At 37.0% G+C, this 19,651-nt stretch overlaps 1 protein-coding gene across 6 annotated transcripts in view; it reads right to left on the bottom strand.

Annotated features, from left to right (window-relative positions):
• Window positions 1–19,651, bottom strand: part of LOC134527297 (homeobox protein extradenticle) — a 700,568-nt gene that overhangs the window by 43,059 nt on the left and 637,858 nt on the right. The gene's annotated exons all lie outside the window — the stretch shown is intronic.

Raw genomic sequence — 19,651 nt, 5'->3', positions numbered from 1 at the left:
AGAAATAACAAAAATAAGGGAAATGGTAATTCAACGCACACGTACTCATGTAAAACGTGTGTTGATCCTACAAATAAGGGTAAGAGAAAGTGCCACCAAATTTTTGGCAATATTCCTACAGTTATTCCGTATGCAGTAACAACGATTGGCGAACACACTGTATCGGGACTAATTGATAAAGGATCAGCGTGCAGCCTGATTTCTGGGCAGTTATTTAACAAGTTAAAACAGAGCAAATTAATTCTAAAGACTGAGACCACTAAGTTACAATGTTTCACAGCTTCAGAGCAGCCATTAAATATTACGTTAGCAGTTGTGATCAAGGTGAAGATTGATTTATATTCATGGAATTTCCCATTTTTGGTGTCTGATCAACTTGCCACAGACCTAATCTACGGGTCTGATTTCATCGCCAAGACAGGTCTAATCATTAATCTTCAGGCGAAGAATTTCGTGTTCAAATTCAACATGGGTAATCCTATTCCTTGTGGGACCCCTGAACAAATAGTTTCAGTTCCGGCCGAGCCAACGGCAGCCATCTTGGATCAGGGTAACACCACTTCACACGAGCACCTTAATACACAGCAGCGGGCCGCCATTGATAAATTATGCAGTAGTTTTCCAGATGTCTTGAGTAGTAAACTAGGTCGCACAAATTTAGTCGAGTACCAAATTGAGTTAGCGGATAAAATACCAGTGAGATCTCACCCTTATCAATTTTTAGGCCCTAAGATGCAGACGATGCGCAATCATGTTCAGGAGCTTTTAGAAAAAGGGGTAATCGAACCCTCGACCTCCGCCTACAGTTCCCCAGCTTTCCTGGTGCCTAAGGGCAAGGATCAACAACGATGTGTAATTGATTACAGAAAAGTTAATGAGAAAATAGTCATACAAAACATACCTTTGCCAGACCTAAACACTGCTTTTCATTGGTTCAGTAAGGCCAAATATTTTAGTGTGTTTGATCTAAATTCTGCCTACCACCAAATTCCCCTTACTGCGGATTCAAAACCCATCACAGCCTTCTGTGTCCCTTGGAACTTGTACCAATACACAGTAGTACCTTTCGGACTTGCCACGGGAGCCCAAGTACTAACCCGACTCCTGGATCAGATACTAGGAGATCTAAAATTCAAAACAGTGTACAACTACCTAGACGATGTCGTCGTATATTCAGAAACATTCGAAGAACACATCAAACATTTAGAGGAAGTCCTAAGTAGATTTCGTAAAGCAGGGTTAACTGTCAACACAAAAAAGGTTAAGTTTGCAGTTCAAGAACTGTCTTTTCTAGGACACCTGGTTTCTAGCAAGGGAGTCACTATTGATCCTTCACGTACTCAAGCTATTCGTGATTTTCCGCCTCCCACAAACCCTAAGGGTATTTCACGTTTTATCGGTGTGGCAAATTTTTACTCAAAATATATTCCTAATTTCGCTGAGCACGCAGCACCACTAAATACGTTGCGTAAGAAAAACACACCTTTCACATGGGGTCCGGAACAAGAAAAAGCTTTTAATTTCCTGAAACAGGCGATTTCTTCCCCGCCTGTACTCCGCATGGCAGACTTCACCAAACCTTTCATTTTACAGACTGATGCGTCCAGTGTGGCTATAGGCGCAGTACTGTCACAGGAAGTCGAAGGCTGCAGACAGCCCATTGCGTTTGCGTCGCGGACACTTACCCACGCCGAGAGGAAAGCCTCCTCGATCTACGAATTAGAATGCCTCGCCGTGGCATTTGGCATCGACAAATTCCGCCAATTTATAGAACACAGGGAATTCCTGTTAGAGACAGATAATCAGGCATTAGCCTGGCTTTTGGCACACCCGAAACAATTAGGGAAACTCGGGCGATGGATTGCAAAAATTTCCTCTTTAAAGTTCAAAATCCAACACATTCGTGGCACACAGAACATAGTAGCGGACACACTGTCGCGCATGTTCGAAAGTCCAACTCAGGCTCCGCCCGAAGGAACACCAATCTTATGTCAAGCCCTATTGACAGAGTTTCCGTTGGCATTTCAGGATTTACAGAGCCAGCAGGAAGCTGATCCCCACATTTCCAGTATTATTAAACTTTTTAATTTAGGAACGGCGCCAAAATACTTTAGGATGTCTAAGGGGCTGTTGCAAAAACGCACCCCCCAATCAAAAACATACAAAATTTTGCTCCCACAAAATCTGCGTAATATGATTTTCCATTATTATCACACCTCGCCGGTGGGCGCACATCTCGGTATATATAAGACCATTCAGGCTATCCGACGTCATTTCGTGTGGGACGGCATGCACAAGGACATCACCGAGCAGGTTAAACTATGCAAATCTGTGCGCTGAGTAAGCCAGCGCAGAATACTCGTTTCGGTTATTTAACTTCAGATGTGGCCGAGCGCTCCATGCAAAAGATGTTTATAGACTTTGTCGGACCTTTCCCGCGCTCAAAGACAGGAAACACTATGCTGCTGGTGTGTATTGACGCCTTCACAAAATTTGTCTGGCTCATCCCCATGCGAAAAGCCACCGCAGAAAACACTGTATCTGCGCTACGTAATCAGATCTTCAAGACGTCGGGAGTCCCGTCTATAGTAGTGTCAGATAATGCAACCCAGTTCACGGCTAGGATTTTTAAGAACATGTGCTTCTCACATGGCATTCTGCACGTCACAACCTCGCCTTATTATCCACAGCCCTCGCATGCTGAGAGATTCAACCGCAATCTCCGGTCTGCTCTAATAGCTTACCATGCGCAGGAGCAGGATAAATGGGATTCGAATTTGGTGTGGCTGCAAATGGCCTTTAATTATGCACATCATGAAGGACACAAAAGTACTCCTTTCGAACTCATGTTCACTTACCGACCTAATACCCCTCTTTCAAATCTTTGGTCTTTGAATGACCTATTGCCCGATGATCCGAGAGACATCAGGGAGATTTGGAGACGAGCTCGTAAAAATCTCAACCTGGCTCATGAGAGCAGAAAAAAGAAATACAACGAAAACCGATCTCCTAACCCTTACAGGGTAGGCGATTTTGTGCTTTGTAAGGCACACCCACTCAGCAAGGCAGTGGATAAGTTTTCCGCCAAGCTGGCGTACCGCTGGAGAGGTCCTTTTCAAATACAGCGATTTTTAACGCCAGTGACGGTTAGCCTAGCTGACCCCAGTTCAGGAGAATTCGTGACCAGAGCGCACATCTCCCATCTAAAGAAAACACAGGCTGACTTAAAGTAGATGTGTTTAATTTCTTTACCCTAACATAGGGAACTCTCTAATATTAGGCATGCCAGAAATCCTCGAGGTCTTAAAAATCCATGGTACTAGAAATAAGAATGCTAGCTTTACGTTGTATTAGTTTTAAGTGGCCACTTAGTTAATAAGCTCTTAGTTAATAATATTGTTTAAGGGTTATCGATATGTTGTGCCTGAGAGGCGGACGCGTCTCAAAGGTGTTAGAATATAAGTAGTAGGATACAGGCGAACCTGGTACTAGTTTTAATGAGCAGTGTTTGTTTTATTTTCCCTATATGCTCCGCATTCAAGCGGGGGAGTATGTGCCGGAAATTAGGCATTTCGTCACTTTTTTTTTAATTTTTTCTATAATTTTAAAATTTTTCGGGGTTTCTATTTTTTTTAAATTTATCTGGTTGTTAATGGGGGTGATTTACTTTTTGTTAGGCCGGTGTATGCCACGGATTTAAACTTTGTGCCAGTGGACCGAAGCCCCTTCCCAGGGGGCCAATCTGATATTTTGCTGTCTAATGTGGACATGGTCAGCCCGGTTGAAATTTCTCTCGCCTGCAGTCACGCCCCGAGTTTGTAATTTTAATTCCCTGCATGACCAAAACTGCTTTGAGCAGCTCCTGGGCTGCAAGCTGCTACCTTGTAGAGACCTGCTGAGAAAAGCATGTCTCGTCACGAAGCAGTCTCCAGTGGAGCTGCGTTCCCACCTTAGTGGCTATTTCTGCCCCCCCTTCCTCTCTCTCCTCCTCACTTTAGTTCTGAGAAATTAAGCTAAGAGCAGTGACCGGACGGGACGATGACCTGATGCAAAAACCTTCTCCCGGGTCCGACAGACACATCCCTGACATCTAGCGGCAAAAAAAGTAACCGCGGGCCTGGTCGCCAGCGTGCAGAGCTTACCCTCATGACACCTGGTGGCAAGTCTGCTCACCACCTCAAGTAGTTCCCCCTTACGCCGCTAGAAGGCAGCGTTGTGGTGCCATAAGGCACTATGCTTTCCTCTCGCGGCCCGGAGAAGTCGATTGTTCTTTGTTTTCGTTTCGGTCCGGTAGAGAGCGCGCATGTCGTGTTGTTGCCACGACCGCCTCGGACTCCTTCGGAAATTTTCGGCTTAGAACCGAACCTACCCCCTCCTTTGACCCGGGGCCTTACCGCCCGATTTAATTAGGGGTTTTGGCCGATTGCGGGGCACTCAGCCCTCTGACCTCGGCTACTGACCTCGTCTCACCTACGTCCTCTGCGCTAAGAGGCTTTTTGCGGGAACGGTGATTTTCGCGTGCACGAGAATGTAGTCAGTTTGCTTAAGGGATGTGATCCCGTTTGTACAGTAGCCAGGCAGAGGTAGTTTTTAGAAAAGTCATGCGTAGTTAAATTTTTATTTCTTCTTATTTAATTCTAAAAATTCCGGTTTCGTCCGCGCATCCTGATTTCTCGGTCCGCGGCATCCTGATGTCGGCGCGAGACACCTAGTGAGCTCCGAACTCTACACCCTGGTTGGTGAGTAATTTTTTTTCTTTTCCCCCCCCCCCCTTTCCCGTTTGTTGGCCTTTTGCGCCGACGGTATAGGACTGTCTGGAAGCAAGTCTAATTCGTTTTGAATTTGATTTGGGTTTCAGACAGGGTCGAAGTGCTGGAGAGAGAAATCGCTCCCAGCTCGTGGTCCTGCACCTCCACTGCGGGTCACGTTAGAAGAGAGGTTTCCGCGACCCGACGTTATTTGTTGAAGACCCGGGTGGTAATGTGAAATCAACATCCCCCCCCCCCCCCCCACTTTCTAGCAACGAACTACATAAATCGAATGAATAGCCTACCAGCGAACAGTGCTTTCCTCAAGAATATGTAGAATCAATAAAACTAATCAGCGATGTAATTGTTGGGACATTCAAATTTGGTGCAATTTTTAAATTTTAATTATGTAATAATTTTTGCTAAGGTGTAACATGTACTGTTTTAATTACTCCTGGGGCGCCCCCTTTAACTTTGTTATTTACTAAGATTTTTATTGTCAGGTTTGAATAATACGAACACAAAATTCCTTAATAATAAACCAGGGAACCTATAGACCAAGCTACTTGTGTAGTGTTAATTTATTTATGATATACCTTCTTCCCTTAAAAGATCCATACTCCTCCCAAGTTGCTTGTGTCAGGGAGATCCAAATTATCTTGTTCTCCACCTCGTGCCACCTCTGGTCAATTACTTAATTTTCTTATTTTTCTTACCCAGCAAGTTTCCAAGGCTCTTTTTAATTAATTTAAAATAATTCAACTTTGAGGCACGAGGGGCGTTACAAGTGTACAATATTCAATATCTCCGAGAAGTACTTTACCATCTGGGACAGACTGGCGTGTGTAAGAATATTAAGTTTGGTTCTATGCCACCGCCTTTGACGGGCTGTCCAATTTCATCACCTTCCTCGAGATGAGTCAAAACCGCATACATTTTGGCTGAAATGGGACCCAAAATAACCATAAAACACATTGAAACCTGTTGCAACCCTTGACTGAGAACCTGAACTGTGTCGTAAAGCTGTGTAACCCGAGTACAGTTCAGAGGCACGTAACTTCTTGCAACAAAGAAGATGATATTCACTACAGTGACTGGTGCTGTGAAACATAATATTTTCGATACATCAACAGAGATTCGCCAGTGGTGAGGTTTTCACACATCCTGCTATAGCCATCCATGTCCTATGGACCCTATGGTGCACGCGAGACTGTTGCATATTGTCTACTTTTCTGCCACCAAACACGTAACATACAGTGTGGACTAACACTGAAAAAACCACTATATAAAAAAAAGACTCATTTGAACAGGAGATAAAATATTTTTAATAATTGTTTGATCCAGATGAAAATTTATATTTAGTCAACTTTTTTAAAATTACTTAATGTATAAAATGTACGAATAGGTGCAATACTCGCTTAGTGCAGTAAATGTAGGCATATGTTAGAAATAATGTCTTGAAAAAAAAAAAGTCTGGAAAATACTGTCAAACTCAAAAAATGAAATAGAAATGTGTGTGTTACAAAAGAGGTATGCAAAGTAGTAGTAGTAGTAGTAGTAGTAGTAATAATAATGGAGGACCAACATATTGATGTGTGTTATCATTGCAATTCAAATAAAAGGATTATTTTCTAAATGTTCATAAAATGATAATCAACTACTATTTTTTTTTAATTCAGCCAAGATTAACACAAAATAAATGAGTCTCTCAAATCACTTTGCCAATTATCATCTAGGCCTTTCACGATGAACATTCAACGTGGATAGTTGCATCTTACATTTTTATGTAGTTCACTTGCAATTGCATACTTTGCCATAATTATTCTATGTACCCAGCTTCCCTTAGTTCTTCGATTATGGACACTATTTCAATGATGTACAAATGATTTCCCACCCTTTGTGAACCATCAACAAGTTTGTAAATGTCTTCCCATATACATCATAGACAAATTTATTTTGTCAATTTATGAACAAATAGCAATTAAAAAATTAAAAACCATTGCTGTTGGTAAAAAAAAATAGCACACTGCTTTACTTATGACAACATGAAGCAGGTCATGGTATGAGAAAGAAAACAATGAAAAGATCTCCAAGAACCAGTCAGGAGACAACCTAGCACTCAGAAGTTTGGTGGCTACTCATTAGCACACAATTTTCCAGGCTGCAGTCAGAGGCCACCCTAGCACTCAGTAGTTTGGGCTAATGTGTTTCTAAAAATGTTTGTGTTTTTCGAAATCGCATATTCTGAAGCATTAGTCTCCATAAACAAGGCTAATTAATTTAATGTGTTCCAAAATGTGTAGGGAAATATTCTTCATGTAAAAAATAAACATGTAGAACAACACTAAAGGATAAATATGTCATGACAATTATCTTTATAAGCCTACTATTGAATCCTTTGTATGACAAATATGACACCGTGTAACGGGAGATAGGTGGATATGTACTTATCGTCAGTCAGCTGGTTGGCTTGCCCTATTCGGGCGTTAACTTCAACTCATGTCACATATTTTTCCACCAACTTTCCAAACCATTCATTATTGGCAGTGAATCTGATATTACTGTCCGGATATTTATATTTTAATTTTTCAAAAATTAAAGTGAATTTTCGAGTATCGCTGCTTGGCCGCTTGGTTAACACCAATCCTGTTAAGCCCTTGAATTTTTTTTATTCCACCATTCATTTAACAACGTTTTCCTAGTAAGTCATGTTCAATTCTGTTCCAGTATCTAACATCCAATATAGGTATTCCCACTAGTGCAACCAACAGCATCAGGCTTACATAAACGTTTGATAGAGTCCTTATGTACGATTGTGCACACAGTTGACTTGCTTAAAACTAATGTGCGACCAACATAACTGTGGCTTTCATGCCATTCTGCACACCGTAATACTTATAGTTTTGTCTCAAATACTTGAACACAATGCATTATGCTCTCACTTGAAAGCCATGATTCCACTATGATTCCAACTGCAGTTGCTTGCACATGTGCAGAATGGGAAGACATTGCTTTGTGTTTGTGTCTGCAAGTTCCCTGCCACTGGCTAGACTGTGCCCGGTCTGTGGCTGGGCAACAACGGTACAACCCAGCGGCACATACACGGGCGTAAAAACATTTGGTCTTTTACACTCCATAGCAGCAACTGAACATATAATAGCTGATGTTTTTACAACAGCCGATAGTGTAGTCAGACTTGTGCATGAATCTCTTCCCCCTTTGTATAGCTAACTATGTGTCACGGTACATCTGTTGTTTATCGAGTTGAAGCAGACTTGTAGAGTCATCACAACTATTTTTTGCCCTTGGCGATGCAATTTTGTACCAAATGAAATTTACAGACGTGCTATTCAAGACTGGGGCAGTAAAATTCACAGTGCACAAAATGAATTTGCACAATTTGAAGATGTGCTAAGTGAGGAACAGGTCTAGTCTAATGCCCACTCAGAGCAAACATATTTCCACATAGCAGTTAGAAGCTATTCCAACAAGGTGTAGTCTGGTGCCCACTCAGAGCAAACATATTACCAGACTGCAGTTAGAAGCCACCTCAACACGCTGTAGTCTGGTGCCCACTCAGAGCAAACATATTACCAGACTGCAGTTAAAAGTCACCCCAACTTGCTGTGTCTGGTGCTCACTTAAAGTAAACATGATTCTAGTCTGCAGTTAAGAGACACACTAGCATGCAGTAGTCTTGTGCCCACTCAAAATAAATGTTTCCAGTATGCAGTAAGAGCCATTCTAGCAGGCAGTAGTCTGGTGCCCACTCAAAATGTGTTTCCAGTCTGCAGTAAGAGCCATTCTAGCAGGCAGTAGTTTGGTGCCCACTCAACGCAGTCTTGTTTATAATCTGCAGTTAGCAGCCACCCTAGCAATCATTAGTCTGATGTCTGCGCAAAATAAATAGCCATATCCAAGTGTGTGGTGCAAATTACTTGTATGTTATATTTTTTTTTTATAAATTTCTAACAAGTGAGGGGGAGAAATTTTAAGATATCAGAACTTGCTGTTTATTTTCGAGTGTCAATCATACATTGTTGTTACATTGTAATTATATGTAAACTTTACCGAGCTAATGACAGTTATTTAAAAATAAAATACAATTGTGCAAATTTCTATTTTAAAACACTTTATTTAACACTTTCTAAAACCGTTAAAATTTGTCATTTTAGACCACTAATGAAATAGGTTATTGTTGTAGTCAACACTTACACAGAAAACATTTAATTGAATTGTATTTATATTATTCATAGTTGCTTACAAACACTAACTGTACCGGAACTTTACTTACTTGCACAACTAAAATGAGAATAATGCAGTGATCTTACACTGAAATTATACTACTACAAGCATAAAGTGCACTGTAATTTTTTAAGCTGTGATACTATGGTTGATATATCTGTGACTTAATGCAAGAACAACCAATGTCAATTTTTCATGAAAATGAGATAGGTTATGTTATCGGCTACAATAGTTCCCAACTTTTATATTCTAGAACAACCGAAATCAAACTTTAAAGGAAACGACAGAAAATGTCCTCCAATGGACCAATGTCATGTTATAAACTTATTGCAATAATAACCAATGTAGACATTGGTGAGGGTTCCTCCATGTTTTTTACTGCAAGAATAGCCAATGTCAAGTTTCATTAATTTAACACCATAATGAGGTATGACTTTGGCTTTCCATTGTTTATTCTCTAGCTGTTATTAATATTGTGAAAACATGTCTTTATCAAGAGGGAGACGTATGGTAGAGCTTAGTCAACAAGCTTTAAGTAAAGAAACATGTAAGAGCAATTTTTTTAAACCTTTTATGAAAAAAATTATATCTGTTGTAAGAGTTAGATTTATAAAAACATTAAACTTTTAGAATTACTTCTGTATTAGGTCTCACTAGTTTCGGGACATCTGGTTTGAAAATGACTTGTTTTTCCAGACAATACTGTTGATTTATCTACTAATGGTTTCTCCACACATGAAACTACCACTGATCATGTGCCTATATCCTCTACTTCTGAAAATGTTGCACCTAACCTAACAAAAGAAATGGAAGACAGAACAGGAGGCAAAGAAAAATACTTACGTATGAAATACTATATTTTACAACAATTTTATTAATCATATTGTTTTTCAACACAGATTGCAGTACACATTTTGATCAAACTAGTGATGAGCGTTTATTTATTTTTCAGTTTTAAAAGCTGTGTCAAATTCAAAACATCAGCACGATATAGCATCCGAGAGAACTAGTTCTACCGGTTCATTGTTTTCAGCTATTGCATCTGAACATATTCCAACGGAAAGTTCGGATTCTTTTGATTCTGCAAATGTAGAACTTCGCAAGAAACGGAGTAAGAAACAATGACGTGGTACTCAAACTAGTGTTAATGCTGAGAGTAAGTTACCAGCTAATCTAACAGCAGAGAACGATAATTTTCAAGAAAAGAAGTGCTCAAGAAAGCAAAATTTGGACCCAGCCAAATATATAGACCTGCAATATTAGAAAAACAGCCAGAATACAAGGGACATCATATATTTCTACAACAGGAATAAAACAGCCGGCTAAGAGATTGAAACAACCGCGTACATGCAAAAGAAAATGTTTTGAGAAATTTAATGAAGAAGACCGGGAATGGAATTTTATCAACTATCGAGCAAGGCACAAAATCACCAAATAGTATCCTCTATGGAGGAATAACCTAAGAAAACAGTTCGGTTAAGAGAAGGGAGTGCAGTAAGTACCAGCAGACACTTCTTTTCAAGAAAATACTTCTTAAACAAATCTAGTATGTAAAAAATCCAGGTACGCCAGACGATGTATCTAAATACATTAGCCTTGACCTTTAATGAAAGTTCAAGTCATTGTTGAAAATAAATGTTCCAGTAATAGTGGTGTTTGTCTTGAAGATGTTAAAGGAAGACATTTAAACCAAAAACATACGTCAGAAGAAGTAAAAAAAAAGAGTTATGAATCACATAGCAAGTTGTCCTGCATACTGTAGTCATTATTCAATATCACATACAGAGAAGAAATACTTAAATCCAGACTTATCTGTATCTAAGATGTATAGACTTTATAAAACAGATTGTGAAGAACAGAGTTTAGATTATGAGTCTGAGGCTATTTACCGTAAAATATTTGTACAAAGTTTTAACTTGTCCTTCTATCGGCCTAAGAACGACACATATGGAAAATGTGACATGTAAGAGCTGCAGATTAAAACAACTGTAATGAAAAAAAAAATAGAAGAGGAGAAGAAAGTTCATTTAGATTTAGCAGAATGTAGCTGTGAGCAGAAGAAGATTGACAAGCAGAAAAGTAGGGAACATGAGAGTATTTATTTCTTGTGCTTTGATTTGCAAAAGTGTTTACCAACACCCCTTTTATACAGTGGGATAGCTTTTTGTAAGTGATCACTGTGTACTCTTAATTTAACTGTGTACTCTGTAAGCAACAAGAACCAATCAGCTCAATGTTATATCTGAGATGAAACTATTGCCGGCAGGGGAGGAAATGAAATAGCTTCATGTATTCACCAGCATCTTCTATCACTACCTGAAGAAATAGAGGAAGTCAATATGTTCAGTGACTCCTGCAGTGGTCAGAACAGGAACATTAATTTCTCGATCATGCTCATGGATATTTTCCATAAGGAAAAACATCGCAATAGCAAGTCGGTGATTATTAATCACAAGTTCCTTTAATCTGGTCACACCCACATGGGGGCAGACTCTATTTATGCAGCAATTGAAAAAAGAAAAAAAAAAAGAATACAACAGAAAATATTGATACACTTAGAGATTGGGCTAATTTGATCAGACTAGTTCCTAGGAAACCACCGATAAACATAGTGGAACTTGAGCAGAAGAATTTTCTTAATTTCAGCGAACTTCTTCATGGTTGTTATGTTCATAGAAAACTAAACATCTTGGGGGAGTCAGTTCCTTGGTTAAAGATAAAATGGCTCCAATACAGGAGGGATTCGCCTGGGGACATCTTCTATAAATGTTCCTTCAATCCACAAGAGGAATTCAGTACCTTACATCTAACAAGAAGAGGTAGACATCCTGTAAATCATAACTTGTAACCAATTCCCGTGACATCTATAAGATTGTCTGCAGTAAAACTCAAAGACCTACAGTTGTTAGTGCCCTTTATACATCCACAAAGTAGGCGATTTTATCAGAATATGATGCCAGGCTGCACTAAAGACAGTGTAGCTTACTTACCATATCAAAATGATGATGAATAATATGAGACAGTATAAAGTAAATTTCATGTCATTTTTGTTATAAAGAGTTATTTTGTTTTTTCCTTACTATAGAATGATAAACATATGACTGTTCATACCAGAGGGAGATTGTTTTGAAAGATTGTAACATAGTGAAAATAAAATAAGTTTCTGCTTTATTGTCTCTCTCTATCAGTATATTGGATTAAGAGTAAACAGTCGAATATCCATAAATTTAATAACCCTAGTACCTGAATATTTTTGTAATACCTAAAATTGCTAAAGTTGAGAAAATTTGTTTTTGATAATCATCTAAAAACAGCCAATGTTAAAACGTCATTACAAAATTGTCAATGCAAAAACAACCATGTCAGTAAAATCTTGAAGGGTTTAGGTACTATAGAAAGTTTATATAGCACAATTAGTAGCATCCATAAGCACAATTATTAGTGTCAAATATTAAATTCCAGAATAGAGTACTTTCGGTATCATTGCTACTGAAATTATTCATTAATTAAAATGCTAGATTCCCAACATCATGAAAAATTGACATTAGTTGTTCTTGCATTAAGCCACAGATATAAGGCGAATGTAAGCTGAAAAGTTCAATATAATGTTTTATCCAAACTTTAAGTTGCAGAGTTTTAATTTTTTGTGTTTAGTATAAGAGAGTAGTAAATGCATGTGTTTACTCCAAAACTATGAGGAAGGGAGAATTCTATTTGAAAATATGTATTGTTATTAAGTTTCAGACTACAGTTGCATAGATAGGTCTGGCAACTTACCTTTATTCTCTGTTAGTTTAGTGAACTCGCAGCGGCCTAAGTACTAACGACACTAGTAGTAGCAGAACACAGTTTTAACATTGGGTTTAATGGGAGTTTCATATAAAATAGATATATTTTTTTAAACTGTTTTGTTTTAAATGTCAGGTAAAGTTTAGGATTTTACATTATTTGGGAGCTTTGAAGGGGTTTAATGCATAGCAATAACATGTAACTTAGACATTACTGTCAGTTAAAAGTTCGAGTGTTGAGAATGCGGATTCCAAACAAACTGTAATCTCCCATAAGAAACCATGTTTTAAATGTTAAGTACACATTTATGTCAAGAATATTTGTTTGCTTTACATTTTAATCTTCAAGCAAGTGTCATTCTTTCAATGTGATTTTAAGTTCAGTAATTCTTTTTAATCTAACAAGCAAGGGTCCAAGTCGGGGTTCGCCGATTTGGCTTAAACTGTGTGTAGAAGCAGGTACGTGCCCTTTTAACATTTTAAAATATCTTGCCTCAGTCAGTTCTACAATGCTCTTTAAAAGATTTTAAGTTTTAATGAGGTTTACTTTTTGTAGAGATTTCAAGTCAGCGGTGTGGTGCAGTAGCAAACGCACGTCCTGGTAATCTGCCGGCTCGGGTTCACAACCCACTGGTACGATCTAGTTTTTAAATTCATTTATTTTATGTTTCTCAAAATATTAAACTATTAATCAAATTATTAAAATATATTTAAACAGTTAAATAACATAATTGGGTGAAGTTTGAATAAAATGAACATTTACAACAATTCTAGCAAGTAATTATCTACTCTTATTTTTATTTATTATTATAAGAAACATTTGGTTTTTTCCATTTACTAATAAAATAATACCTTTTTTTTTTTTATGACAAATCACTGCAGACATGTGGTGTGACGATGTTCACAACCGTAGAAACTGTCACAAATTGTAGGAAAAAGGATATAGTAATGGCCGACTACAGGGGATTTGAAACAGCTGCCAGAGCCATATGCTCTGAAAGCACAAAAAAAATAATGATAATAAAAAAAGGAACAAATGGATATATAACAACAACAAAATGTTCCTAAACAATGCTATTGAAGAAAAAAAGTTGAAATCACAAAAAAAAAAAAAAAAAAAAAAAAAAAAAAAAAAAAAAAAAAAAAAAAAACACAAAATTTCAAAAACGTATGATTTAAAACAATTCCTGTTTCAATATTAATTAACTAAATTACAGTAAACTTTACTAAATTGAATATATTAACTTTAAATATTGTAGATCTAGACAAATATTGTATTTCTAGACAGAAAAATTATAATTTTTTATTTAATTACAACCATAGGATGTAAATATTTTACTTGTAAGGCATTATGTATTTGCAAAATAATAATTTTTGGTAGTGTAATGCATTGCTCTATGAGCGCTGTTATGTTAGGAATTTATTAGCATGAAAGAAAAAAAATAAGATGGAATGAAAGATTTTCGTTTGGAACAGAGGGTCTTGCTTTAACATTTGACATAAGCGAAAGTATTTTGTCTTGAATGAGCTTCACTACTACCATACATTCAATTGAACTACTAAGAAACCGTCTAGGAAGCGACACAGATTATAATTAAGCATTGTGTGTTGCTGGAAAATATATTTATTTTTTGTTTGTACAAGAATATATGAGGTGAAATGAACTTTGAGTCACAAAAGAACTATTTAAACTGATGCCGATAAGAACCGTTGCGAGTGTTCACCATTCACTGCACTGAAAGTGGAAACCAGTTACATGAACTATATATTTGCACCAACATTTGACTTTCCTGGTTTCATGTAGTATTTAAATTATCACAATCAATACGGACCATGTTGAAACCAAGCTGTTACAGGTTTGCTATAAGATTTAAGAACTAACTTTGACTAGTGACGGTGTTACTTTGGTGAATCGTCGACAACCTAGAACAGAGTTCCAGAGCCGGAGTAGTCTGCTGTAGAAGGATTTTGGCATTCTGAGAGTCATCAAGCCTTGTTTTGATACTTTGGCGGATTCCAGTACTATCACAGTGGTGATGTGGAGAAGGACCCATATCACAGTCATTAACGCTACAACGCTAAACAAGAACTATAATTTCCTAATGTAGGAAGTAAGATGAACCCCGATTGTAAATGTGGTATGTAATTTTGAGTAGTGATATAAGTTCATTAGTTAACATTTAATGAAGTATAATTTTTACTTCTGTTTTAATTCTTCATAGTAGATTCTCATTTGTTTTACAGCCTATTTAAGTGCTTTTATTCAACCTTGCATTTTTTTCCATATACTCAGAGGATAGCAGAGATAACTATTCATGTAACATTATTATTGAATAACGTATTTATCAACTTTGCTAAGCTGAGTAATTTGTAGACTTTGTAACTGATATTTAACATAAATATGTCAACACTCTTGTATTGGTAACGGTCTCATCAATTGCACTACTACAGTAGTATAGCATTTGAATGTTAGCTATATTCAACTAGTATTTAATCCCATATTTTAAATAAGTAATTTATAACTAAATTTTCTTCTTCATACAATAATGTCAAGTTCTGTGTAGATCGACATAGAAAATAATAAAGCTGTTGTTTTCTGAACGAATTATGTTAACTTCATTTCCTTCTGAGTAAAGTAGTTTTGTTAATACGGTATAAAATATTTTCAAGGGTCTGGAATAGCGCCCATTTCCAATAAAGTGACTACTACTTTCAATTGTTGATGAGATTAACATTTTTCTATGTGTTTAGATGGTATCACTATATCTTAATCGGAGACATAGTTTACTTACGCAGCTACTTCTCACTTGTTACAGTTTTAATCCACACTTTCATGAGTGAGACTCTACAATATATACATTAAACTGTTTAAATATTTTTAACTGTAATTAATTGTTTAATTTTGAAAGATAGATAAAAAAAATGGTACCAATGGATATGGAACCCAAGCCGGCAAATTTGCAGGCCTTGCAATTGACCAATGCACCACACTGCAGAGTTGAAAGCCCTAAAAACAATAGCCCTCAAATTCAAAATCTTTAAAGAGCTTTTTTTGCTTCCTAGGTCCAATCAGGTGAGATATTATAGGATGTTGAAAGCACCTACCCAGGCGCGTAGGAACTAGGGGGGCGACCCAGGCGACTGCCCGGCAATAACATTTCATGGCCGGGCAAAGTGATGGTTTTGCCCGGCCATTGCATCAGATGAACAAGAGGCATTGTCTTCATTGCAATGCTAAGTGGTTATGTGGGATTTTCTTGTCTGTGCGTTACTTTATTCTTCAAATAAATTAAGACTTTTCGATAAGTGTACAGGCACAATAAATACGGCAACTGTTCTTGTTTTCTTCTAAATATTCACGTTTCACAGTGCTGATAGCGGAAATATTGTGGGATACAAGACCAGTGAATGTTTCACCTCGTTGCAGTAGCTTACGCTCCGTTTTTTGTCCACCCTTGTCTACCTGACCTTCAGACCCTGCATTCACCCCGCCTCGTTTCTACCTAACGGTAACGACCTGACGTGCAGAGCGCTTTCCACATCAGTCATCATTCAACAGCTGTACGTCTTGCTTTTAAGTCCAAGAAACTTTGTGAGCCGTACTACAGAACTGTTTAAAATAAACTTATTTATCTATAGTATCATGAGTGAGTAGTGTGGAATGGCAGTGATGAAAAACATTTAGGGTTTAAGGTAGGGTGACCAAATAATAAACTTGAAAAAACGGGACACATCCAAGGAGGGTTTGGGGGCGATACAATCCAGCTAAAGGGGGGTCCGATGGGCCACCATCGAGACGTAATCATTGAAACATGCTCTTTTTTATGCTAATTTCAGACCTATAAATCTTTTTCAATTTACCTATGAATAGGTATTTTAATTTAGATTGTGAGGCATATAATAAATAAAAACAACAATTTGGCAGTGAATACTTATTTATTATAAGTATTATGACTTACGTCAAAACATAATTAAACAAGATAACTAAAATTGTTGGTAAAAGTTATGTTAAAAATCTTCAGGATTTCAATTGGGGATATTTTTCTTTCGTTCCAGCCAATTTTAAAACCTCTTTCTTTTCCAATATAAAGTTGTAAAAACTAGAACAGTCCATTTTTAAATTGTAGAGTACCTGCAAGATTGCAGAAAGGGTATCCACTCCCATCTTGTTCCTTTCATCCGTCCATTGAATGTTCAACTGTCGCGGAAGCGGGAAGACGGCACGAGGAGAGGCGCGACAAAAGTGTATCATCAACCCAACGTAAATACGGGACATTTAGGCGTCCCGGGAGACTTTTTCGGGACCCCGTGTACGATCGTTAAAAAACGGGACAATCCCGTTTTTACGGGACGTTTGGTCACCCTAGTTTAATGAGAAAATTTATAACAGTATTTTAATTTTTGCGGCGTACAATGACTCAGAAAAGCATCAACTTTTTCTTCAACAACCGTTCTGCACAGTCCTGCAGTTCATCACAACTACCGCCTAAAAGGCTGTAATGGCTGTGAAGACAAATATCCTAAAGAAGAGTTGGATTACTTTGACTCAGGTATTACTTTTGAGCAGTTTAGACTGAGACAAATTTTTACTTGATCCCGAAAACCATATGTAATATACCTATTTAACATTAAAGTTTAGTATGTCGGTACATTATTTTTTTCCGCTCGTCGCTCGTGATTATTCCATTGAGTAATAAAAAAATTTCTTTGAATCTACTAATCATTGAACAAGAATTTAATCAAGCAGATTTGCAGTTCTTTTTAAGTATCTTCACTCGCCTATTCTGTGGGGTTTCGCATTTTAAAATTATTCTTAAGGGGAGTCTGACAGTAAAAAAATTAAAATATTGACTTTTTTAATTTTTAATAACAAAATAAAATTTCCACTTTCCTGAATAAAATGATATCAGTGTTATTGCGAAAACCTTTTTTTCCATTTTTTTTTTTTTTAAGTTGAACTGCATTTTTCGAAAAACTAATTTTTGGTGACTTTTTTAATTTTAAATGCTATGTCGAACGGCCCACTATTCCGAGTTTTGTTATATTGTGATTTTACTTTATCAATTTGAATGTGTTATTTTGTCATATAACTTATCATAAGTTATTTAGATTTTCAGATTTATTAATGGTAAAGCAGATTTTCTGTCACGTTTTAAAGTAATATTCAGTGGAGACAAGGTACACCATATGCTTGTGTCAATACATTCTGAATATTGGCATCATCTAAGAATATTTAATTGAAGGTGTGTAACATTAAGAGTTCTCCTGTCCTGATATTCAAATTAATTTACTTAAGAGTGGGCAATGAGTGGGATAATGACGTCTTTGTTAAATTGTTTACTCAAGGCTCAGCCTCACTTAAATATTTGATTATAGCTTGTTTTGATTATTGCAGTTGTTTGTTAGCACATATTAAGAAAATATAACTATAGCTTTAGATAGTTGGCCAAATATATTATCTCACACTACAAATATTAATCTTCAACCACCGTCATGTAATTATGATGCAATTAGTGAAACATATTTTTAATTATAAATACATCTTTGCCTTTTCTACAGCTCTAGATAACTTGATGATATCTGGGGCCTTAATTTGAAGGTGCTTGTAATTTATGTACTATGTGCAGTGGGAAAATTCAACAAATTGCCTTTAAAATGAATTCTACGAGGCGAAAACTGTAAAGTGAACACTGTTTTGTGATGCTGAGCCTTAAGTAAATTTGTTATAAAAAAAAGTTAAAACTCTGCTAGTAGTACATTATATTTTTATGCACAAAAGATGCTTAAATAGCACCATTTTGCTCCGTAGAACACAATTTTTTTTTCTACAGGGGGAGAGCCCCCGGACACCCCCTTTGTTAAATCCACCACTTATACTGATACTCTCCTTTGCCCCCCCCCCCCCCCATTAAATATTTGCTTCCTACGCGCCTGCACCTACCTGCTTCTACTCACACATTTTAAGCTAAATTGGTGAGTCCCAACTCTGAACCTCCACTTAGATTCAAACTCTAAATTTTCCTGGTATTGCAGCTTGCCATTTTTTCTTTTAACCAGGTCGTTAGGTAGTTATAAAAACGAAATAACTTGATGGTTTTAAGCCATAACTTTCATTACAACCAGGCACAATCAAGAGCGAGGCATTCTCTCTAACCACTTCAACTTAAACCAACAAATATGGAACATTTTTTAAGACATTGGTACAGATTAGGCATTTACCAAGCACCCAAAATGAATGAAAAAAAAAAAGTAAACAAAAAATAATTTCAAAAATTCAGACTACAATTAGGAATATCATATTTTATACGAAACTCCCATTTAACACAATGTTAATGCCAGGTTCCACTACTACTAGCGCCATTAGTTCTCAGGCCGCTGCGAGCTTCACTAAGCAGACTAGACACAAAAGGCAAAGGGTAGAAAGTTGCCAGACCTATCTATATGATTGTGGTTTCAGATAGTCAATAAAAGTTAATCGATTACACTTTCCACCAGAGAAAGAAAGGTTTTAGGTTCAAGATCCCTAGTAAGTATTGGTTTATTATTTCTTTTTTTAAAAAGTAACTAAGTGTGAAAAACAAAATATTGGAAAAGAAACACACAAGCACTTGGTCTATTAATAGGCATTACTGCTCCCCCTATCCAAAGACATCCCATAACACATGTCTCTTTTACTAACTGTTCACAACTGATTTAAACAGGCAAACATGAACATCAATTCACAAATAAAATACTGCAATATTTGGTGAATATAAAGTCTGCTCAAAAAATATTTATACATTAAATTCTTTAATTTTAATTTTTATGTTTTTAGTATTTACCAATCTTATTTAGGATAAATTTGAATTGAATAATATTATAGTTAAATTT

Source organism: Bacillus rossius, chromosome 1 (assembly GCF_032445375.1).
Source record: "Bacillus rossius redtenbacheri isolate Brsri chromosome 1, Brsri_v3, whole genome shotgun sequence".
In the NCBI taxonomy this organism is placed as follows: Eukaryota; Metazoa; Arthropoda; class Insecta; order Phasmatodea; family Bacillidae; genus Bacillus; species Bacillus rossius.
Note: the sequence above shows the minus strand (reverse complement) of the source record. Positions and strands in the feature narration are given on the sequence as shown.